Source organism: Otolemur garnettii, unplaced genomic scaffold (assembly GCF_000181295.1).
Source record: "Otolemur garnettii isolate 467f Iridium unplaced genomic scaffold, OtoGar3 scaffold00099, whole genome shotgun sequence".
Classification (NCBI taxonomy): domain Eukaryota; kingdom Metazoa; phylum Chordata; class Mammalia; order Primates; family Galagidae; genus Otolemur; species Otolemur garnettii.
In genome coordinates this window covers 92,207-99,565 of record NW_003852494.1, presented here as the reverse complement: position 1 = coordinate 99,565, position 7,359 = coordinate 92,207, and positions in this window count along the sequence as shown.

Below are 7,359 nucleotides of genomic sequence, written 5' to 3'. Positions count from 1 at the left end.
TCATTGTTGTTTGGCGGGTCCGGGCTGGGGATTCGAACCCACCACCTTAGGTGTACGTGGCTGGCGCCTTAGCCGGTTGAGCTATAGGCGCCAAGCCGAGAGAGTTTCTTGAAGAGATTCATATTTGAATCAGCAGACTTCGTAAAGACAATCACCCTCCCTGAGTGAGCACTGAGGTCTCATGCTCACCAATCTATTAAAGACCCAGAAGAACAAAGAGGAAGAGGAAAGGCAAATTTGTCATTCCCCCTTGTGGGCTGGGCAAGGTGACTCACATCTGTAATCACAGCACTCCGGGTGGCCAAAGTGGGTGGATTGCCTGAGCTCACGGGTTTCAGACCAGCCAGAACCAGAGTGAGACCTCATCTCTAGAAAAACAGCTGGTGTTGTGAGGTGTGCCTGTAGTCCCAGCTAGTCAGGAGGCTGAGTCAAGAGAATGCTTAAGCCCAAGAGTTTGAGGCTGTTGTGAGCTATGACGCTGGAGCACTCTACAGAGGGTGACAAAGTGAGACTCTCTTTTAAGAGAAAAAATGTTTCTAGTGACTGAATTGTTTTCTGAGGCACCATTTTTGATCTTTCTAAGGTCTTTAAATGTTATACAGTGATGCCTTCTACTTTAGCTTTAAATCATATTATGAACTGAATGTTGTTCCCCAAAATTTATATGTTGAAGCTCTAATTCCCTGTGTGATGTCTTTAGGATTGAGGCCTTTGAGAAGTAATTAGGTTTTTATTTATTTATTTATTTTTGAGACAGAGCCTCAAGCTGTCCTCCTGGGTAGAGTGCTGTGGCATCACAGCTCACAGCAACCTCCAACTCCTGGGCTCAAGCAATTCTCCTGCCTCTGCCTCCCAATTGGCTAGGACTACAGGCACCCACCACAATGCCTGGCTATTTTTTGGTTGCAGCCATCCTTGTTGTTTGGTGGGCCCTGGGCTGGATTCGAACCTGCCAGCTCAGGTGTATGTGGCTGGCGCCTTAGCTGTTTGAGCCACAGGCGTCAAGCCAGTAATTAGGTTTAGATGAAGTCATAAGGGAGAGGTCCCCATGATGAAATTAGTGTCCTTGTAAAAAGAGGAAAGACCAGGGGATACTATTTCTCACGTGAAAACACAGGGAGCCATTTGTAAGCCAGGAAGCTAGCCCTATCCAGAAACAAAACAGCTGGGACCTCGAGCTTGAGCTTCCAAAACCACCCAGTCTGTAGTATTTTGTTATAGCAGTCAGAGCTCACACAGACTCCATTTTATTAGCAGTGCTGATTTTGATCTTTGCTTGAAACCCAGGACTTTTCATTTTAGCATTAGGTGCCACTTAGTTTTCAAACCATCAAGTTCTGGCTCAATATTATTTAAGAATCCTCCCTGCAATTTATTTCATTGTCACTTTTACTATAAGAAACAAGACACTAGACTTGGTGCCTATAGCACAGTGGTTATGGCGCCCGCCACATACACTAAAGCTGGCAGGTTTGTGCCCAGCCCAGCTGGGGGGCCAGCTAAACAACAATGACAACTGCAACAAAAAAATAGCAGGCACTGTGGCAGGCACCTGTAGTCCCAGCTACTTGGGAGGCTGAGGCAAGAGAATCTCTTAGGCTCAAGAATTTGAGGTTGCTGTGAGCTGTGACAGTAAGAGCACTCTACTGAGGATGACATAGTGAGACTCTGTCTCAAAAAAAAAAAAGAAAGAAAGAAAGAAAGAAAGAAGACACTAGGCAGCTTAAAAATTTGCTGGGCCAGGCGTGGTGGCTCACGCCTGTAATTCCAGCACTCTGGGAGGCCAAGGTGGGTGGATTGCTTGAGCTCACAAGTTTGAAACCAGCTCTGAGCTAGAGCGAGACCCCGTCCCTAAAAATATTCAGGCATTGTGGCAGGTACCTGTAGTCTCAGCTACTCGGGAGGCTGAGGCAAGAGAATCTCTTGAGCCCAAGAGTTTGAGGTTGCTGTGAGCTATGATACCACAGTACTCTACTGGGGGCGACAAAGTGAGACTCTGTCTCAAAATAAAATGAAAATTTGCTGAAAAATTTCCTTACCTAGATCATCCAGTTCATCAGAAATATTTTCTACTTTCTGTATAACTGCAGATGATAATGTTGCTAAACTTTCTGCCACTCCCCAAGGATCCTCTTTTCTCAATTTACAATAACATGTTCTTTACCTCTTTTTAAGCCTTTACTGGCAGCATCCTCAAAGTCTAGATTTACACTAAGTTTGTTCAACATAATTTAAGCTCAAACTAGCCAGTGTTGTGGTGGGTTCCTGCAAACCCAGCTATTCAGGAGGCTGAGACAAGAGGATCACCTGAGCCTAAATGTCTAAGGTTGCTGTGAGTTATGATGATGCCATGGCACTCAACCCCAAGACAACAGAGTGAGACTCTGTCTCAAAAACAAAACAAATTAAGTTCTAACTGTCCTCTAAATCTTCCTATCCTCTGTACATTGCCAAGTTCCAAAACCACTCCTATATTTTGGGTAGACAGCACTCCAGTTCCAGATACCCAAATCTGTATTTTTTATGTATGCTTCAAGACAAGTTACCCCAACATTTAGTGCTTTTGTTACCAGTTGAAGACCAGCCACCTGTCACTGTCAGCCAATATTCAGTTATGGGGTTAGGTCCACCAAACTTTATTTGTTAGAAGGCCAGCAATTCTGGAGAACAGTGAGAGTACCCTCTCCAAGACTGTTCTGTTCTTCCATTTCTTTTCCTTTTTTTTGGTGACAGATTCTCACTATATCACCCTTGGTAGAGTGCCATGGCGTCACAGCTCGCAGCAACCTCAAACTCTTGGGCTTAAGTGATTCTCTTGTCTCAACCTCTGGAGTAGCTGGGAATACAGGTGCCTGCCCCAATGCCCAGCTATTTTCTTGTTGCAGTTGTCATTGTTGTTTAGCTGGCCCGGACCCAGCTCAAACCCGCCAGCCTCCATGCCATAAACACTGTGCTATAGGCACTGAGCCTGTTCTTCCATTTCTCTCTCTCTCTCTCTCTCTTTTTTTTTTTTTGCAGTTTTTGACTGGGGCTGGATTTGAACCCACCACCTCCAGTATATGGGGAAAGTGCCCTACTCCTTTGAGCTACAGGCGCTGCCCGCCTGTTCTTCCATTTCTAAAATCAGAGTTTTGTACATGAAAGTTCAAAGTAAAAACTATGTTAATCTTTATCTTAAACAATAATAATTGGCATAACCCATGACCCAAAATAATAGTCCAATTCAGAAGTTAGTTTCCTAAATCAATTTCCCTGAAGTACTCAAGATATACACTTTTAGGTTAAAGATGAATTTACAAAACAGCAAAAATGGGAGACATTAGGTGAAGGTCACATAGGACCTAAACCAACCCACCCAGCTGTGTCATCTCAGCCCTAGCCTCAATGACTCCATCTTATCCTCACTATATGTGCTTTTTTTACTTTAAAACAACATTTTTTCTTTTTGAGACAGAGTCTCAAGTTGTTGCTCTGGGTAGAGCACCATAGCATCATAGCTCACAGCAACCTCAAACTCCTGGACTCAAGAGATCCTCTTGCCTCAGATTTTCTATTTTTAGTAAAGATAGGGGTCTCAATTTTTCTCAGTCTGGTCTCAAACTCGTGAGCTCGAGCAACCCACCCACCTTGGCCTTCCAGAGTGCTAGGATTACAAGCGTGAGCCACCATGCTGGCTCTAAAACATTTTTAAATCTCATAGTTTCTGTGGGTCAGGAATTTGAGAATGGTTTAGCTGGGTGCCCTGGCATAGGCTCTCTTTTAAGTCCAGAGTCACCTAAAGGCTCAGCTGGAAGAGGATCCCTTCAAAGCTCAATTATGTGGCTGTTGGCAGTCCTCAGGTTCTCAGTGGTAGTTGGTGAGTGACATCTGTTCCTTGACATGTGAGCCCCTTTACAGGGCAACTATAATAGATTGAAGAGTATATCATCTCAAAATTTGTGTTACATAGAAGCTCAGAATGTGACCTTATTTGGAAATAGGGTCTTCATAGGTTTAATTAAGATGAGCTCATATTAGATCACAGTTACCCCTAAATCCAATGACCGGTATCCTTATAAAAAGGGGAGAGAACACAAAGAGACATAGAGAAGACCATGTGATTGATATAAGGTTCCCCCATTCAGGGCTGGACAGGAACCCCCATTTTCTAGGCCTGAGCAAGCAGACATTTTTTTCCAAACTGCATTCTCTGAACACAAGCAGGATTTCATCTGGATAGCCCCTCCATGAGTGGAAAGCATACACTCTTCTGCCTTCCCTGAGGCAGAAACTATGAGGACTCATTCATTTGCTGATCAACAGGGCAAGGATGTTTTGTTGTCTGCCAGCTCCTCACCAAGTGTGATTTTTACTTCCAAGATTTCCCTGCTTGGACACAGTGTATGAACCCCCAGACAAAAGACCCATGTGGGTCTTCCCCTTCCACTCCACCACTGCTGGAAGCTTTTGCCTTTCTATGTACTTCTCTGTAAAATAAACTTTGTCCTATGGCTTTGAGAGAGGATACCTGGGAAAAGTGAGGTCTAAGAGAACAGAGGTCTTCTCAAGGAGGCCCCAAGGGCACAGCCACAAAGTCTTCCCCATAGTGACTCAGCTCTTAGGAATTTATAGAAACTTAACTTCCTGAGACCTGGAAACCAACACTTGCTTCTGCTTCTGTAAAAGACTGAGCCTGCTTCTCCAGCTTGATTCAAACTGACCAATTAGAAAGGTACCTGTGGGCCAAAGCTTTTGACTAGAGATAAAAAGGAGAAGACTGAGCCAGTTGGGGGAGCATGGCCATTTTAGACTTTAGTCTGCTATCACTCTGCAGGCTGGAATAAAGCTCTTCCTTTTTAAAACAGTGTTTGGGTGTTCTTTCTCTCCATTGGGCCTTGTCTTCCTGCAACATTTCTGGTTCCCTGACCAGGAAGTGAGACCGCCCAAGGAGAGAACAGGCTCAGACTCACCTGGTGGTTACTACCAACCCTTTGGACCCCCAATGGGGGGGCCCTGATCAGTCTAGGCAACATGAACCATTGAACACTCCAGGGATGGCGGTTTTGCCTCCCTGTGTGAACACCTCGAATGAGAGGAGATAGGACCCCTCTGGGGGGTCTGCATGGAGTCAAACACCAGGAGGACCTGGCACACAGGAACTGGTACTGCCAATGAAAGATGTTTGAGGCAAGGTAAGACCAGTCAAAGAGGTCCTGCTCAAGAAGAGCAGAAGGGGTGCGTGATCAACTCCCAGGGCCTACCAAACACTGCTCATGGCAGTTTGAGTAGGAAACAGAGACTGCCCAGGTTAGGAAATAGTTTGGAATTGTGTGTGTGTGTGTGAGTGCTTGGAGACTGACTGAGATGAATAACAATAGGTGGGGCTCCAGACCCCCATTCACAGGGTGAAATGATTGTGTGACTGTGACTGCCCCCAACCTGTATCCCTGTTTTTACTCCATCTGTGATGTGTTTGTGGTTTGGAAATGGGAAACACACAAGGGAATCCCACCCACATTGGGAATTATGCTGAAGCATTTTTTTTTTCTGTAGAGACAGAGTCTCACTTTATTGTCCTGGGTAGAGTGCCCTGGCATCACACAGCTCACAGCAACCTCCAACTCCTGGGCTTAAGTGATTCTCTTGCCTCAGCCTCCTGAGTAGCTGGTGTAAGGGCCAGACCAGCGCCATTTTGTTGTCTACTACATAAGCTCTGTTAAAACCGCAGGGCCACTCCCTGCTGCCTCCCCCACACCTGCTTGCACAGCCACTGATTGAGACACCTTAGACAGACAGCTGCCATAATAGGCAATAAGTATCAGTTCCCTTGAACAGCTCCCATAATAGGCAATAAGTTTCTACTTCCTTGAAATTCAGGTATTCTCCTTCCTAATTAGGCTACACCACCTCTAGCCCCGGTTAAGAAATCCCCTACCCTTCACCTGTACCAATCCTAATCCTCCTTTACTGGTGAAATCATCAACCACCAATCAGGAGTGTACCCGTATCCAACCCTACCCTTCTTGCTTTCTGTATCCCATAAAAACTTGCTCTACCCCGAGTTCGGGGCTCGTCCTAGGCTTGCATGCCAGGAGAGTCCAGGCTTCCCGGGGCCTGAAATAAACTCATCTCATGCTTTTTACATCGGAGTGTGTCTCGGACTGTCTGTGGGGGTCTTTTGGGAGAATTTCGGGCATAACACTGGGACTATTAGGCACCCACCACAACACCTGGCTATTTTTTGGTTGCAGTTCGGCTAGGGCCGGGTTTGAACCCGCCGTCCTCGGTATATGGGGCCAGCGCCCTACTCACTGAGCCACAGGCATTTTTAAGAAAGGGTTTACAAGAGACTATGTGATAACTATGTCTCTGGGAAGATTGAGAATTTTGTGTGAACAGGGATGCCTCAAATGCCTTGCTATTCAGGTGATTGTGGTATTTTTTTGAGATAAAATTAGTTTTAAACCTGTTATTAAAGTTTAAATGTTAGAAGATTATAAAACTGCCAATAGGGAACCAGAAATGTCTGTAATATTTCTAAATTTGCTAGATTCAAATATGAACTTATGTGTTAAGGTGACCAGATTTTAACATTTGTAAAGCAGGACACCATTGACTGGGGGGGTGGGGGGCGGGCAGCCTGACAACAATGCAAACTTTGCAAACTTTGATAAGCAGTTCTCGATAATCACTTCTCAACAATTATTTGTTATTATTACAGTTTAATATTATAAAATTAACAAAAATAATATAAAATTCATATCCTGGCGAAATAACCACATGGCAGTCCAAAACCATATATTCCCTTCCTGTTCTTCCACCCATCTGGGCATTCTTTCCAAAAATTGGGACTTTTTTAAAATGCCACAGGATTGAGCATTTTAAATTGTTAGAGATTGGGACTGTCCCGCCAGAAGCGGGATATCTGGTCACCCTAGCTTATGTTCTTGATTTTCAGTCTCTGAATTCTGAGGTCCAGAGAGGTAGCTATGGTGAGGCCTAAGGGACATGTTCTCCATACTTAGTCCAGCAGTTACAGGACACAGTCTAGCCCACACGGCCCCTCTTCCTCGCTCCAACTTTGCGCCCCCCCCCCCCATTCTGAGAGAAACTGGATGTTCTGGTTTCCTGCTTTCTGTCTTGAACTTTAACCTGGCAAAACGAATTAAGGACATGGGTCTTGTCTTTTTGGCCATGTGGCCATGTGAGACTTAGGGGGACAATGAAAAGATATCAGAAATGATGCCTATGTTGAGGTTTCAGAACATTTTTCAGTCACTTAAAACCTTAAAGTCATGTTATATTCCATAAAATGTCTTTCATTTGCAAAATGTAATAATTTGATTGTTTAGATTGTTTGGGAAACTGAGTCTCTGTCAA